Source organism: Danio rerio, chromosome 1, assembly GCF_052040795.2.
Source record: "Danio rerio strain M-AB ecotype USA chromosome 1, GRCz13ab, whole genome shotgun sequence".
Lineage (NCBI taxonomy): Eukaryota > Metazoa > Chordata > Actinopteri > Cypriniformes > Danionidae > Danio > Danio rerio.
In genome coordinates this window covers 58,190,852-58,208,527 of record NC_141021.1, presented here as the reverse complement: position 1 = coordinate 58,208,527, position 17,676 = coordinate 58,190,852, and the positions used below count along the sequence as shown (strand labels likewise).

Genomic DNA, 17,676 nt, shown 5'->3' with positions numbered 1-17,676 from the left:
ATCTGCAGTCTTTAAACACGTCTGCTTGTTTTTTAACCACATTTCACGATAAAAAATAATGAACTTAGATGTATTTATTTACTATTATTAATGTTTATAATAGTAATAATAGAGCTATTATAGTGATTTAAGTTTTTTCATTTACCATTATTTTTCTCAAAGTAATTCACCACTTCTTATTTTTATAATTCTTATTAAGCGTTTTTATTTTCTTACACTTGTCTCTTTATTCCTGTTTATGTAAAGCGCTTTGAATTGCCATGGTGTATGAAATGTGCTATATAAATAAACTTGCCTTGCCTAATTTTGGCCTTTAATCATATTTTTATTTCGATCATACTTTATAAAGACTGATTTAAGTCTTAACGGTCAATCTGAAAACACACACAGTCATCATAATTATTAATAAATCAATGTTTATTGTATGACACTACAACACAACAGACATTAGTAGGTTACTCCAGCAAACACAGTTCAGTCAAATCCAGTCACTTTATATAATTATTTACAGAATGATTTGAGTTTGAGATAAAAACACTGCTCATCTGTACACATCATCAGTTCAGTCTGTTCATCCTCCAGTGAAGAAGACACTAATTAACAATAATGAGGAAGAATTATGAAGGTTATATGAATATAATATATGAATGCATTTCTTTATATCTGAAATGATGATTTCCTCCTGAAATGCATTTCCAGAACAAACACACTCTGTACAATAAACACACACATCAGCAAATAAGCCTGAAATCAGATGTTGACGTCCTCTAATGATGAGCAAAATCTGTGAATCAGCAGAACTCAAGCAGTCTCTGATCATCATCAACAGCATCGAGCCAATGTTGTTTATTTGACTGAGCTGTAAATCACATCCTCACATCTGCAGACAAATGAGAAACTTTAAGCACTGAACATGTTTTATAAGGGTCTCAGTGTTTAATTGGGGTTGAGATGAATGTTTTGTCACCTGTTGGCATCAGACGGACGCTGCATCTCCATCTTCTGATGTTCTTCAGTCTTCATGTCTTTGTTCTTGAAGTGATGAACACTGGCGTATTGAAGATCCTCCACATCTCCTGCTTCTGCTCTGCTGGAGTGTTTGGCTTTCTTTGCTGTAACTTTAGCATAAAGATCCTCGCTCTGATTGGCTGGTATTAGTGAATACACTGCACTGTCATTGGTCGAAGTCGTTTCTGCTGATCTGCCAATGGGATTCTGCTGTGGTTTAATCAAATATCACAGTAATATAATCAGTCCTGCTTTTAATATCAACTTCATGACTGATAATTGTCAAGACACGGTGCTGGATTTTATAACTCTTATGTTTTCAAAATACATATAATATCATCCTGATACCCTGCCCATTGACTTGTGTCCTCTGTAGTGGAAATATTGTTTTCATGAATTTTCTTAGAATATTTTTAGCTTCTCTGTCAAGTCCTGTTAGACTGTTCAGACGACATTCTGGGCTTTCTAATGATATGTAATTAGATTGGCTGGCATGCTAGGAACCACTTCCAAACACTGCATCCAAAATGGCCGACAAAAAAGCACATTTTATGGGAAGGAGAAAAGCATGTAGAATTTAGCTTTTTAAATGTTTTTAACTATTATTATTACATATATATTTGTTTATCAAAGTGTCAGGAACAATACATTTAGCTTTCAAAGCTGTTAACTTGTTTGTGTATCAAAATATCATCCTTTTTAAAAATGTCCACTATAGTGGACACCAGAACCATCTTAATGTCATTAATGACAGCATGTTGTAGGAGACAGAACTGAAGCAGAGAAAATTCTGTATAAAATAGTCAAGGTAGACTCTGATTTAAAGTCTGACAATCAGACAATTAGAGAATTAGAGACAATTAGAAAATGACAATCAGTTTTAATTCGCTTTTATGTTAAATTTGTTTCGGATTAACATCACTTCTTTTCCTTTTTTTCTTCTTTTTTTGAGTTCAGCTTTCAGACTAAACTGTTTCAGGAATTTTAATACAAAAGGGAAAAAAAATGGCTTTTGTTTTGTTTTTGTAACATTGATACTGGATTAATTTCCCTTTACAGCCATATCCTATACAGTTTTGTTGTCTGAGTTTGACAGTCGTTTCAAACTAAAATGATCCTGTGGTCCACTACAGTGGACATGCTGAAAATTAAAAACGAAATGTAAAAACTCTAAATTGTAGATTTTTTTACCCAAAGGATGTAGGAAATCACAGAAAAAATAAATACAATTTTTTCTTTGGGTCTCAGAAGGATATTTCTATCATGATTCAGGTCTGTATTATTAAAATTACCTGATTTTGTCTGGTATCTTCAGCTCCACCGTCTCTCTTCTTCTTCCTGATAATTTTTTTTTGTTAAGTGTTGAAAAGTAATTTATTAAAATTTATTTCTTAATAATGCCTCTGCTTTTAGTAAATTCTGTATTTATGATCATTTTTAAAACAGCTTTTTAAATGAAGGATCTGCTCAACATTCACTCACCATATAAACACAATAATGAAGATGATGATGAAGATCAATCCTCCACATCCCGCCACAACCCCAGTAAGTGTGAGCAGAGCAGATCTCTGAACCCCTGAAACAAGACGTTGATGAAGATCATTTGACAGCAGAGACAGAAGAAACTGAAAGAGTGTCTGTTTCTAGAAAATACCTTCAGTGACTGAAACAGACTCTGATCTCTGAGAGCCATATTTATTCTCAGCATCACAGTAGTATCGGCCACTATCTAGTGCACTAAAACTCTGTCCAGATCCAACAGCTGAGCCTTGAGTCTCCTTAAACCAGGTAAAGTTAACAGCAGGGGGGTTTGAGTCGCTGCTGCAGTTCAGAGTCACTGAATCTCCAGACACTATTACAGCAGATCCATTTATAAATACTGAGACATTCCTGGGAGGATCTGAAAAAGGAATAATTTGTACACAAAAAAAAAAAAAATAATTAAAAATCAGTAAAATTGCTAGTAAAATTACATGATCAAAAAGGATCAGTCTGTTGTGTTATAATACTCTCACACATGACATTTAAAGTCACAGGATCAGAGTGTTTCTCTCCATGTTTATTTCTGGCTCTACACTTGTATTCTCCGCTGTGATCAGAGCTGATGTTTGAGATGCTGAAGATTCTTCCAGATCCTACAGATGTTTCTTCTTTTAACCAGCTGAAGTTCAGTGCAGGAGGGTTTGAGTCGCTGCTGCAGCTCAGAGTCACTGAATCTCCAGACACTATTACAGCAGATCCACTGACGGACACTGAGACGCTCTTTGGAGGATCTGAAAAGATGACGATTTTTGAATTTTAAAATTACAAGTAAAAATGTAATGTTTAAGACAAAGAATATAAGTAAGATACTTTCTACAGCAGATATGTATTTACATGAATTCTGAAATATTTAATACAGATTTAAATCGGAACAAATGCACAGTTAATTAAACATTAAAATTTACAGATTTACTGAATCAGCACAAGATTCAAAGACAGATACCCCGGATTTACAAACAGTTTATTAGGTTTCTAACCCGTGCAAACAAATATTTCATGCCATCTGCATGACTGGCCCTGAAACAAACATTAACTAAATTAAATCATTATTTATTATAAATATATGTATAATACTGTACTTTTACATTTACCTAATATTAGTCAGTCCGTTTACACTCACATTGTACATTAAGATAAACAGGAGGAGATTTCAGAAGTTCTTCTCCTGCTTTTCCTCCTGCAGCACATCTATATTCTCCAGCATCAGAGCGACTGACTGACTGCAGTTGAAGCTGATTATTCAGTGTTTCTCCAGTTAATCTCTCTGTGTTTCTGTACCAGATGAATGTAGTTTCTTCAGGCAGAGAGCAGCTGCTTTTACAGCTCAGAGTCACTGAATCTCCCTCTACAGCAGTCTGCTGTGTCTCCACCTGCAGGTCTGACAGAGAAATTACAAAAATTAGATTAGATTCAACTTTATTGTCATTGCACATGTACAATGCAGCCAAATGCAGTTTAGATCTAACCAGGAGTGCAATAGCAGCAAGTGCAGGATACAGGTGCAATTATAAAAAAAACTATGGTGATATTTACGGATGGATGCACTATGCACATTATATACAAGTTGTATTAACTATGATTAGAGATTTACAATAGATGAAGATATGTACCTGTTGCTGTTAATAATCAGAACTGTGCAGATAGATATGAACACAATTACAAGTGTATATGTGCAGTTGGTATGTACAATTCCAGATTATTTAGTGTAACCTAATGCGATGAATATGTACAGCTTTAACTGTGCAAATATTAAGTTATAATTCATTAATGCAGTGATTATGGCGACAGTTCTATGACAGCTCTAGGGAAAAGTTGTTCCTTAGTCTGCTGGTTTTTGTCCGGGGGAACCTGAAGTGCCTGTCAGAAGGCAGGATAGAAACAGTCTGTGAGCAGGGTGAGAGGAGTCCTTCAGAATACTGCGTGTTTGGAGCAGACACTGTTTCTTCTGGATGTCCTTAATGGCTGGAAGTTGGGTCCCTGTGATGCGTTGGGTAGGACACTCTCTATTGAGCAGCGATAGAAGTTGATCAAGATGGTTGAGGACAGCTGGTACTTCTTCAGCTTATAAGAAAGGCGCTGGTAAGCCTTCGTGGCCAGGCTGGAGGTGTTGGTGGTCCAGGACAGGTGCTTTGAGATGTGGGTCCCCAGGAACTTGAAGGATAAGACAGGCTCAATGGCTATCTTGTTGATGTGAATAGGATCATGTAAGCCAGTTCGGCCCTTCCTGAAGTCCACAATGAGCTCCTTGGTCTTAGTGGTGGTTAGGAGCAGATTATTGTCTGTGCACCAATAACGTCATCACAACTAAATAATCTGATCGCATTAAACAGTTATAAAATAAAAGCTTGATGTTTTCTGTAGTTTAGACAGTTGTGATTCAGTTCTATCAGTCCAATTTGGAAATCCTGAACCCATAGGATAATGCAATGAATTTAAATACTAATAAAGGTATTTTTTTCTGTGAGTTTATTAGTTTTACCTGTAATATGAAGCCAAACTCCAAGACCCACAGGCCATCTTTTAATCCATTTACTTGTAAATCTGCAGTAGTAGATGTGTTTATCAGCGTCTGTTACTGCAGTCAAAGTGATGCTGGAAGTGTCTTTATCTTCTCTGACACACTGAACTCTTCCTCTTTTATCAGGGTCTGTACACAGGTCTGGCGTTTCTTCATCAGTTTCAGTTTTGGTCCAGAAGACTCTTGTGAACATACGATAATAATAATATTTTGCAGTGCAAAATATTTTCACTGTTGATCCCTTTAATGCACAAACATATGAAGGTCTGTAATTCACTCCCCAATCCTGCTGACCATCACACCCTGAAACACAGACATGACAAATGGAGACGCTCATTTTAATGTCTCTGTCAGTAAAACACTGCTGTGGGTTTCTGAGACACAAAGTGTGAAGAGCTCAGTCAGCTTCTCAAGAGTGTTAAAGTTTGTCTGTAGTGACTGTAGTAAAAACTCACCCGCAGTCATGATCACTAAGATCAGAGGAAGAGATGCTCTGAAAGACCTCAACATAGTGACTTCTGCAATCCTACAAATGACAAATATGACAGTATGAGCATCATCTCTACACAACAGCACAAACTCTATTGTGTGAACAGACTGTAGCATTTGCAGAAAGCACCAAACTTGTCTCTCCTGTGCTGTACATGTCAGCTGAGCTTCAGAACAGATCAGCATTTGCAGAAACTCTTGTTGTTTTGAGGAGGGACTAAATTCTAGAACAGGTGTGGGCAAACTTGATCTTGGAGAGCCAGTGTCCTCCATAGTTTAGCTCCAACCCTATTCTAACAGACCTCCCTATAGAGTTCAAGTGATCTTGAAGACACTGATTAGTTTGTTCAGGTGTGTTTGACTAGTGTTGGAACAAAACTCTGCAGGGACACCGGCCCTCGAGGATCAAGTTTGCCCATCCCTGATCTAAAATCTCACGTGGAGCCTGAGCGGCCCTGACCCCAACATCTGTATTTATAACAGTTATTGAGCTTCTGTAACTCCTCAAATCAACATTCAGCAGATGCTTTCATACAGATATTATTTGTAGATCAACAGAATTATTTCAGTGTTGAAATACACTTACCGTGCTGCAGTGTCTCAGTGTCGACGCTCAAATGAGATCCTCAGGTCTTCCTCTTCCTGGGTCTGTATAAGATCATCTAAAAAACACCAGATCATCTCCTGCAGTCACTCTCATCTACAGATGTCAAACAGCAGAATTCACTATTGTTCAGTGTTTGAGAGTGAAAATGTGAAAACACAATTAGTTTGGAGACAGAACTGAGTAAAACACTTTAAATGAGTGTCTGAGCATCACCTGATGAAGCTTTGCAGCTCTTAGTGTCACTTCCTCCTTTAAGCACAAACTCAGTTTTGACTCAAAGTGTTAGCACGGCATTTGACACACATGAACCACATTCACACTCACCAGTGGACATTAAAGTGGGTGTTTAGGTGGGTAAGAGGCCGTTTCTCACAGACAACACAAGAGCTCTGCTGACAGATTAATAAGAGATAAAAACTGTCCTTAAATAATAATGTTATGGCTTTAAAGTACTGTTGCCAAATATTTTCAATGAAAAGGCCCTAAGCTCTGCCTGAAAAGTCACTAGATTACATGCTACCATTTCCATTTGTTTACAGCCTAATGGTCAATAAAGGGGTATTTATATTTGCACCACACTTTATGCAAGTATGTCAATTTAACTAAATGTATTGCTGTTTGAATACAGTATATTAGTATAGATGTGTAGTGAATTTGCAGTACTCTCTCAGACTTAATGAACTGAAATTGTCTCTAAAATATCTGTGATTGTGAACAAGAAAAGATTAATCGGTCAAATTAAATAGTTAAAATAAAGAAGAAGCAGATCGGATTGACTGTAGAAGGGAAATACCTTCACACTGCCGCTGCTAAATCATTTGCTGTCAGTATGCAGAGGGGTGATCTGCTCTCAGGCTGCAGGTGGGAGAGAGGCTGCTGTATGAGGACTGGGCCGCCTGTCAGTGCTCTGAGGAGGGGGAGGGGCTGGCAGCTTTACCTGCAGCTTGTTGAGAAGAGTAGAGACAGTGCAGAATAGACAAATGACAGTCTATAAAAATCTTCAGTAACACAAAAAAGATGCTAGATTTGTCGCTAGTCGCTTTTTTTTTTTAAATGTGTCGTTAGGGGGGTCTGAAAAGTCGCTAAATCTAGCGGCAAAGTCGATAAGTTGGCAACACTGCTTTAAAGTTTAACTCTAGAGGTTAAAGTAGAAACACTTTGATGTAGCATAAAAACAAAACGATTGCAAAAATGACAAAATAAGCTAATTTATTTACAAAAGCAAAAATAAAATGGAAAAGTTGACGTATTTCATTAAAAAATTTATCAATTATCGTATGATGTTAAGAAAAAGAGGATTTAATGCGGACCTAAATAAAAGAAATCAATATAACAAAAACACAATGTGGCTGAAAATGTATCCCTAAACTTCTTATTAAAAAAATCATCTTCAATGTTTGCACGCCATATCTAGACTATGCTTCTCGACACAAACTCATTCAGAAAACTTAACCCTGTGAACGTTTCTGGCGATCACGAATTATGTAGCCGGAGGTAATTATGGTGGCATTTCATTTTTTAAGCGAACGGTACGGAGCGGTATGACGCTGTTTCTTTTGACCGATTACCTCCATGTGGAGGGCTTTCCACCGCAACCAGTTTGTCTGGTTAGCTCATTGTGTACATTGGCGGACTTGAAACACAGAGAGGAGTTGCTATGACGACGATGGCCAGGTTCAAGTTCGGGAAAGAGCGGTTCCAGAAATCAGGTAAAACAAAAACGGAATTAAAAAAATAAAATGAACGAGTGAACAACAGGCTGAGAATGTGGTCAAATCTGAAAACGTGGTTAATATCAGACGAGGGCTGTTCTTTTTCTGGACGGCTTTTGTAATCTATCGGCTGGGTTTAGGAAAGTAAGCAAGCGGCGGGTCAATCGGTAAAACTAGTTGGGTTTAGGGAAGGAGGAGGGTGGGTCAGTCAATTGGCCGATTGCCCAGTCAATCATTCAGTCATTCAGTCGGTCGACAGCGGCCTCTGGTGGGTTCCTGCGAGAACATCATGGGCAGGAACGGCACTCGCAAGAGGCATTTAAGATGCAGAAAAATGCACACAACGGCCTCTCGCTGATTCGCGAAAACAAAAACTGCAAAAACACGTACCTCTCGGGACATATTTCGCTGTCTCCAGAAACGTCCACGGGACTACGTTTTCAGAATGAGCCTGGGTTGACGCTTCTAATGAGTACAAAACTTACAGCGAGTGGCGCTCACTTCTAGACTTGTGAGTACAGACAGTGGAGTTTTCTGTGTGTTGCAAAATGTAGGTTACGTGACATCCAAACTGTCCTCGATTTCCAGGTATTCTGGCTCTCTCTCCTCGCCTCCTTGCGGTGTAATTAGAGAATTGTTATGTCCTACAAGATGGCTGAGCTCTGTTGCTTTCTAGGTCATAGGATGAAGGACAGAGGAGTGAGGAAATGATGAAGGACCCCTAGTGTTTTCTGTCTTCCTTTGTTTTTGCCTGGCCTAGATTTTGTACTGTTGTGTTGATGATTTTTTCCTGACTCTTGTCTGTTTTCTTGGATTGTATTTTTTTTTTACTCTTGACATTACTGATTGCTCCTGCGTTTAACTCTGCCTGATTTGACGTCTCTAATAAATAAATCTGCATTTGGAGCACTGGAGGTTCAGAAGTTACTGTATTCTCAGTGCTGGGAGGGCCTCCGCCAAATAAAACATATGTTAGAGTAATTGTCAGTTCATTCTGCTGTGGCGACCTCTGATAAATCTGGGATTAGGCTGAAGGAAAGAGAGTATTATTTTTACCCTAAATTTTAGTTCAGTGCACTGCCATCATGTGGTTAAAGAGATGAAGTGCACTTTACTGCCCAATATGAAGTGCTCATCACAGCAGCTGAAGACTAAAGTTCAATCTGAAAACACACAGTCATCATAATTATTAATAAATCAATGTTTATTGTGTGATATATGACGCTACAACACAACAGACATTAGCAGGTTACTCCAGCAAACACAGTTCAAACAAATCCAGTCACTTTAATATAATTATTTACAGATTGATTTGAGTTTGAGATGAAAACACTGCTCATCTGTACAAATCATCAGTTCAGTCTGTTCATCCTCCAGTGAAGAAGACAATAATTAACAATAATGAGGGAGAAATATGAAGGTTATATGAATATAATATATGAATGCATTTCTTTATATCTGAATTGATGATTTCCTCCTGAAATGCATTTCCAGAACAAACACACTCTGTACAATAAACACACACATCAGCAAATAAGCCTGAAATCAGATGTTGACGTCCTCTAATGATGAGCAAAATCTGTGAATCAGCAGAACTCAAGCAGTCTCTGATCATCATCAACAGCATCGAGCCAATGTTGTTTATTTGACTGAGCTGTAAATCACATCCTCACATCTGCAGACAAATGAGAAACGTTAAGCACTGAACATGTTTTATAAGGGTCTCAGTGTTTAATTGGGGTTGAGATGAATGTTTTGTCACCTGTTGGCATCAGACGGACGCTGCATCTCCATCTTCTGATGTTCTTCAGTCTTCATGTCTTTGTTCTTGAAGTGATGAACACTGGCGTATTGAAGATCCTCCACATCTCCTGCTTCTGCTCTGCTGGAGCGTTTGGCTTTCTTTGCTGTAACTTTGGCATAAAGATCCTCGCTCTGATTGGCTGATACTAGTGAATACACTGCACTGTCATTGGTTGAAGCCGTTTCTGCTGATCTGCCAATGGAATTCTGCTGTGGTTTAATCAAACATCACAGAAATATAATCAGTCCTGCTTTTAATATCAACTTCAGGACAGATACTTGTATTTTCAAATAAAATAATATTAATATCATGAGCAGTTTTCTGTAAATTCAGGTCTGTACTATCACACTCGCCTGAATTTCTCTGGTGTCTTCAGCTCCACCGTCTCTCCTCTTCTTCTTCCTGAAGAAAAATATTTCAAAGTATTAAAAAGTAATATATAAACATTTCATTTTTATTAATGCCTCGGGTTCAGTAAGTTCTATATTCATTTTAATTTTTGAAACAGCCTTTTAATTCAACATCAGCTCAGCATTCACTCACCATATGAACACAATAATGATGATGATGATGATGAAGATCAATCCTCCACATCCCACCACAACCCCAGTAAGTGTGAGCAGAGCAGATCTCTGAACTCCTGAAACAAGACGCTGATGAAGATCATTTGACAGCAGAGACAGAAGAAACTGAAAGAGTGTCTGTTTCTAGAAAATACCTTCAGTGACTGAAACAGACTCTGATCTCTGAGAGCCATATTTATTCTCAGCCTCACAGTAGTATCGGCCACTATCTAGTGCACTAAAACTCTGTCCAGATCCAACAGCTGAGCTTTGAGCCTCCTTAAACCAGATATATTTGACAGCAGGAGGGTTTGAGTCGCTGCTGCAGCTCAGAGTCACTGAATCTCCAGACACTATTACAGCAGATCCATTTATAAATACTAAGACATTCCTGGGAGGATCTGAAAAAATAATAATTTGTTTACAAAAACAATTAAATATCTGTATAATTACTAATAAAACAATATGACCAGAACAAGGATCATCCTGTTGTGTTATAATACACTCACACATGAGATTCAGCAACACAGGATCAGAGTTTTTCTCTCCATGTTCATTTCTGGCTCTACACTTGTATTCTCCGCTGTGATCAGAGCTGATGTTTGAGATGCTGAAGATTCTTCCAGATCCTACAGATGATTCTCTTTTTACCCAGCTGAAGTTCAGTGCAGGAGGGTTTGAGTCGCTGCTGCAGTTCAGAGTCACTGAATCTCCAGACACTATTACAGCAGATCCACTGACGGACACTGAGACGCTCTTTGGAGGATCTGAAAAATAATAACCATGTATTGACAACAAAAATGTAATGCAAGTAAAAGTCAATTAATAAAAACAGAGAATATATAATATAAAAACTATCTACACTAGACATTTGATACTACATAAATTCAAGAAATTAAATAAAAGATGAAAATCTAAACCAGTGAACAGTAAATAAACCAGCATCACCGCAACAAGGGTGTCAAAGCACAGATACAATGAATGATGATAAAACTGACTTAATATTGGATTATCTTGAATAAATCAAGTCTCTAATAATAACAAACCAATGTCATGCGGTCTGTATAACAAATCAAAGAATCAAAGTATTTAATATATAATCATAATTATGCTTATGTGATACATTTCTACTATTAATCAGTCGATTTATACTCACATTCAACACTGAGATAAACAGGTGGAGAGTTCAGATGTTCATTTCCTCTTGCAGCACATCTATATTCTCCAGCATCAGAGCGACTGACTGACTGCAGCTGAAGCTGATTATTCAGTGTTTCTCCAGTTAATCTCTCTGTGTTTCTGTACCAGATGAATGTAGTGTCTTCAGGCAGAGAGCAGCTGCTTTTACAGCTCAGAGTGACTGAATCTCCCTCTTTTACACATTGTTTTGTCTCCACCTGCAGGTCTGACAGAGAAATTACAACTTGTAAATGTAAACAGTAAATGTCCATGCAAATAGTATTTTTACTAAATTAGTGTAAATTAAACATCAAATTGAAGTAGTTCAGATAGCATGTAATGCCATAAACACATGATGTTGCTGTTGTTCAGACGGCTGATACACTCCTGTAACATAAAGAGCTGCTGTGTTCACGGAGACCTGAATAAAGTCCTGATCTCAGTTTATTTACCTGTGACATCAAGACGAGCTCCAGGAATCACAGTCCATCTAAACTGTGTATCTGTGATTCTGCAGTAGTAGATGTGTTTATCAGCTTCTGTTACTGCAGTCAAAGTGATGCTGAAAGTGTTTTTATCTTCTCTGACACACTGAATTCCTCCTCTTTTGTCTGGATCTGTACACAGGTCTGGAGGTTCTTCATCAGTTACAGCAGGTTTGGTTGAGACAGATTGTATGAGCTGATAACCATGTGTTAAAGTACAGGATATTGTCACTGTTGACCCCTTTAATGCACAAACATATGAAGGGCTGTATTTCACTCCTGAATCCAGCAGACCATAAACCCCTGAAACACAGACATGAGGAAAACTGATCAGGCTATCAGCAAAAACAAAATCACAGAAATCTTTTGTTTTGCTCAAATATTTAAAACACACAAAAGATATCAGTTTGAGGAAAGCTTTACATGTTCACTCAAATGTAATTTAAGAAACTCCACATGTGAGATATTTCACTCATCTTCTTGTTTATACTCACATCCTACTTTGACATAAACAGCAGGAGATTTCAGATGTTCATTTCCTTCTACAGCACACTGATAATCTCCAGCATCAGAGCGACTGACCACAGCTGAAGCTGATTCTTTGTTCTGATTCCTTTATTTATTGTCTCTGTGTTTCTGTACCAGATGAATGTAGTTTCTTCAGGCAGAGAGCAGCTGCTTTTACAGCTCAGAGTCACTGAACCTCCCACTACAACAGTCTGCTGTGTCTCCACCTGCAGGTCTGACAGAGAAATGACAGCAGTTCATTGGTTTATCATTCTGTTTATGTTCTGAACCTTATTTCTTCTCCAGAATACTTTTCATTTATGAACATTTCTTGTTTTGTGGAGAGCTGTCATAATATAATGTCATAAAAATGAATATATATACAAACATAAAAGCAATCACATATTTAACAAGGTTTAGTGAAATGGAGAGTATAGTTTTTTATTAGGTACAAATGTAAAAAAATTCATAGAAGCTTAGTAACATAAAATCCAACTGTTGGTGGCTTTGACTTTGCTTCATTTATGCTGTCAAAATAAGAGTTCCACATACAGTACATAGTAAGTTTAATATAAACTTTGATGAACATAAAAACTAGAGAGGGAAATACACTCATGGAATTTACATGACAGCTAGAACACATTGGAGTTTGAGGCTCACAGTATGGTCATTTCCATGTACTGAACTCTTATTATTTGACTATACCTAGGTATTTCCAGATTTTCTTTAAAGGGCACCTTTAAATCAGCTTTGCTTTTGTTCTTATGTTTATATGAGTGAATCTGAATCTGAACAGCAGCCTGAGAACAATCAAGAATGTTCATTTTTAATTCATATTTCACATTTCCTGACTGGTTTTGGGCTTTTCTAAATGGTGCACTTGTATTTTTTATGACCATAAACAAACCCTCCTGAACACTTGGCATATTTCATTAAAATTCATCATTTTTAGTCTCTTTTGCTATGTTTTATAAAGCAAAGTTCACTATTCTTCTGGACTGGATCTGGACTCTGAATCTGGAATCTGGACTTAATTTATTCAGGTTTTTGTTAAGAAACATGAAGATCCACAGCAAATACAGAAAGATTATAAAGTGTTGGCTGTGTGTGTTTCTGATAGTTCTGCTTCTACCTGTGACGTCCAGCTGAACTCCAGAAATCCCCGTCCATTTTCCACCCTCAACATCAGTAGTGAATCTGCAGTAGTAGATGTGTTTATCAGCTTCTGTTACTGCAGTCAAAGTGATGCTGGAAGTGTCTTTATCTTCTCTGACACACTGAACTCTTCCTGTTTTATCAGGGTCTGAACACAGGTCTGGTGTTTCTCCATCAGTTACAGCATGTTTGGTCCAGTAGACTGATCTGAGCTGATGATCATGAGGATATTTTACAGTACAGGATATTTTCACTGTTGATCCCTTTAATGCACAAACAGATGAAGAGCTGTAATTCACTCCCCAATCCTGCTGACCATCAGACCCTGAAACACAGACATGCACAAAACAAACATTTATAAACTAGTTTAAAAATAGATTAAAGGCTTCTCTTTTAGTAAAGCATATACACAATCCATCCCATAAGTTTATGTTCAGTGAAATGCATCTCATCAAATGCATCCTTTCATATTAACATTAATATCTCATTTAAAATATTAACAGCAGCTACACCAATTCTCTTTTTCAACCCAGACTCATCATGGATACGTACCACGGTATGCATTTCTGTAGAGAGCAAAATACGTCCCAGGAAGTACTTTTTTTTTTTTTTGTGCAGTTTTTTATATTTGCAAATCCGCCAGAGGCCGTATGTGTGCGCTTTTTCAGATCTCAAGTTTCTCTTACAAATGCCAATAATAATACATTAAGATGTATAAGATGTAACCGCATATACGTCACCTCTTTGAAAAGTACACATTATTGTATAACTGCAGGTTGACTATCTATATACTGTCCACCCTATACACAGCACACTAACTCTTGCTGATTTTGATTGTGAAGTAATAGTGTGCACGTTTGTGAAGCTGCTTTAGAATGATCATTATTGTGAAAAGCGTTAAACAAACAAACTTTTAAAATTGATTTGAAAATTGTTTTTAAATTGTTTTAAAATTTAATCACTTTTGACCTTTTTTATTGTCTCTGTCAGTAAAACACTGCTGTGGGTTTCTGAGACACAAAGTGTGAAGAGCTCAGTCAGCTTCTCATGAGTGTTAAAGTTTGTCTACAGTGACTGTAGTGAAAACTCACCCGCAGTCATGATCACTAAGATCAGAGGAAGAGATGCTCTGAAAGACCTCAACATAGTGACTTCTGCAATCCTACAAATGACAAATATGACAGTATGAGCATCATCTCTACACAACAGCACAAACTCTATTGTGTGAACAGACTGTAGATGGAGAACAGGATCATCTCTGACATGATCTGACTTTGCTCTTCGTCATATTTTATATTTGGAGTCTGAGTCTGCTTTAGTGATCAAGAGCGAGAGACACAGAATCAACATCCTGACCAAACCACAAACACACACAATCACCACTAAACACCCTGTTTTCACAGCAGCACACAACTAAATAAACCCACACACACTAATAATAATCTAATAATCTGTGGGGAAATAAAGTATTGTAAGCATCCTTTAATTCTTCAGTTTGGTTCACGTCTCATTAGTCTCCAGTCCTGCAGAGTTTTGATAAAGCTGGTCTTCCTGTAGTTTGGAGAAACTCTTAAAGCTGGACTGGTTTGTTCAGATGTGTTTGATTGAGGTTTGAGAGAAACTCTGCAGGACTGAGACTCTTCAGGATCAAACTTGTCTCTCCTGTGCTGTACGTTTCAGCTGAGCTTCACAACAGATCAGCATTTGCAGAAACTCTTGTTGTTTTGAGGAGGAACTACATCATCTAGAATCTCACCTGGAGCCTGAGCGGCCCTGACCACAACATCTGTATTTATAACAGTTATTGAGCTTCTGTAACTCCTCAAATCAACATTCAGCAGATGCCTTCATACAGATATCAGTCGTGGATGAACAGAATTATTTTAATGTTGAAATGTTCTTACCGTGCTGCAGCGTCTCTGTGTCGACGCTCAAATGAGATCCTCAGCAGCTCAAGCGGTCAAGCAGTTTTCACACTTTACAAATGGGCTGTTAAATATTTGTCTTCCTCTTCCTGGGTCTGTATAAGATCATCTTAAAAACACCAGAACATCTCCTGCAGTCGCTCTCATCTACAGATGTTAAACAGCAGAATTCACTATTGTTCAGTGTTTGAGAGAGAAAATGTGAAAACACAATTAGTTTGGAGACAGAACTGAGTAAAACACTTTAAATGAGTGTCTGAGCATCACCTGATGAAGCTTTGCAGCTCTTAGTGTCACTTCCTCTTGTTTGCACAAACTCTTTTCACTCATGAAGTGTTAACATGACATACGACACACTTAAACCACATTCATATCCATCAGTGGACATTAATGTGGGTGTTTATGTGGGTCAGAGGCCGTTTCTCACAGACAACACAAGTGCTCCAGACCCATAAGAGATAAAAAAAATTCTTATATACTAATAACTTTGGTTGGTATTTCAAGTGCTGACTGGGCCAGGAGAAGTTTGCATGTTCTCCCGTGCTGTCATGCTGTCATGAGTATTAGCTGAGAGATGACTATTTCACCTGACTCACTAGAGGGCACTCCAGTTATATGTACAATCCACCAATCACTCAAACTACACATCCCATCATGCATTGTGCCAATCAACCATCTACAGCTGTTATAAATCTGGACACTGATTACACAGCTGCAGGACATACACACTCTATTTAAGCACCACACTTACACACCTTCATTGTTAGCTCAGGGCAAAATGTGGAGGAGCAGAACACTCATCACCAGCTTTGCTCGGAGAACTGAAGCTCTGAGGTGGATGGGTCACTTCCAGAGTCCCCAATAATAAATAGACATACAGATCCATCACCCAAGTGCACGAGAAGTACAGTAGGTGGCGGTAATACTCCGAAGGAGTGAACGGCCAATAAACGAAAAAGAAAACCTTCATTGTTGGAGATTAGTGATGGTGAAATGAAGCTTTCTGAACCAGTGAAGCGCTCGACTCAATTGTATTGGGAAAAGGTTCGTTACTCGAAGCTTTCTAAATCAGAGCTCGATGAGGACCTCTGCTGGTTAAAGTGTGGGAAAGCACTGTGTTGCATTACAGTAATGTTAAATGTTCACAGCTGACCAACTCAATCATGTAGTAATACAACAACAGTAATATAAACAAATTACTCAATTACTGTAGTTTTTACACATAAGATATATTACATTACACCACCAAAGACTGTAGTAAAAGCCAAGATATTCAAAATATTTTACATTTATCATATTCCAACTTGTCCAGTTACAAGCGGGGATCAAACCGGCGATTCCTTCATGGGAGGCGAATGCTCTAAGGAGGAAGCGATGAGAGTTCAGGCTGCTCTCACCAGCTGGTCTCTAAAGCTGTGAACTTACACTAGTCTCACGGTTCGGTTCGGTTACGATTATCATGCCATCGATTCGGTTCAATTCGATATTTCGGTGCATCACGGTGCATTGACGGTGCTTTCCATACACAGTTTTATATTTCTTCACAGCAGCATTTCTTGTATTAAAATGTATGAATATATTTATATTTATATTTGTAATACAATTTTGTCATTTAATACAAACAGTCAGAGATATAAACTGTACCTTTAAACAAAACAAGCATTTAGCAAATAATATAAACAAATATAAATATCCAGCTCAATTTCTGATTCTTGTCTAGTTCTCTTGCACCTCTTTGATTGGTCACACCCTCAAAAAAAAAACGGTTGCTATTGGCTCTTGCGCGCTGCGTTCTTCACAGATGAGTGATACTGATAAGCGGCAGCGGCGATCTCACAGCTGATGTATGATAGACATGGTGGAGAAAACTCTGCAGACACGCGCTCGTTTCTGGATACAAAAGTAATGCTGTAAAACAGCCAAGAGAAGAAAAGCCATGCTAGCAGGTCAAATGGGCCACTGTGTGTGTGTGAGAAAGAGAGAGAGAGCGAGAGAGAGAGAAATGGAGTAGGCTACTTTCATTCTCTCGATCTCAGTGAAATAGGGGCTTTTGTTGTATATATCAGTGAAAGACTGATCCAGCAAACACACACAGTGAAATTGTGCACAGTTTATGAATGTTAAGTAGTTAAAGCGCTGTAAATACTCACGATTGCCTCCCTTGTGACAGAGAGCATATGAG

General features: G+C 38.0%; 1 pseudogene across 1 annotated transcript; it reads right to left on the bottom strand.

Annotated features, from left to right (window-relative positions):
* Positions 1–404: 404 nt before the first annotated feature.
* Positions 405–14,746, bottom strand: LOC147847041 (B-cell receptor CD22-like; annotated as a pseudogene). Its single transcript, XR_015477186.1, has 14 exons — positions 14,661–14,746; positions 13,547–13,894; positions 12,402–12,649; positions 11,875–12,210; positions 11,400–11,648; positions 10,753–11,010; positions 10,471–10,644; positions 3,671–3,766; positions 3,024–3,281; positions 2,663–2,908; positions 2,491–2,584; positions 2,301–2,346; positions 968–1,218; positions 405–880 (listed from the first exon to the last, which is right to left on the bottom strand). The product of XR_015477186.1 is annotated as a B-cell receptor CD22-like (transcript).
* Positions 14,747–17,676: the final 2,930 nt, after the last annotated feature.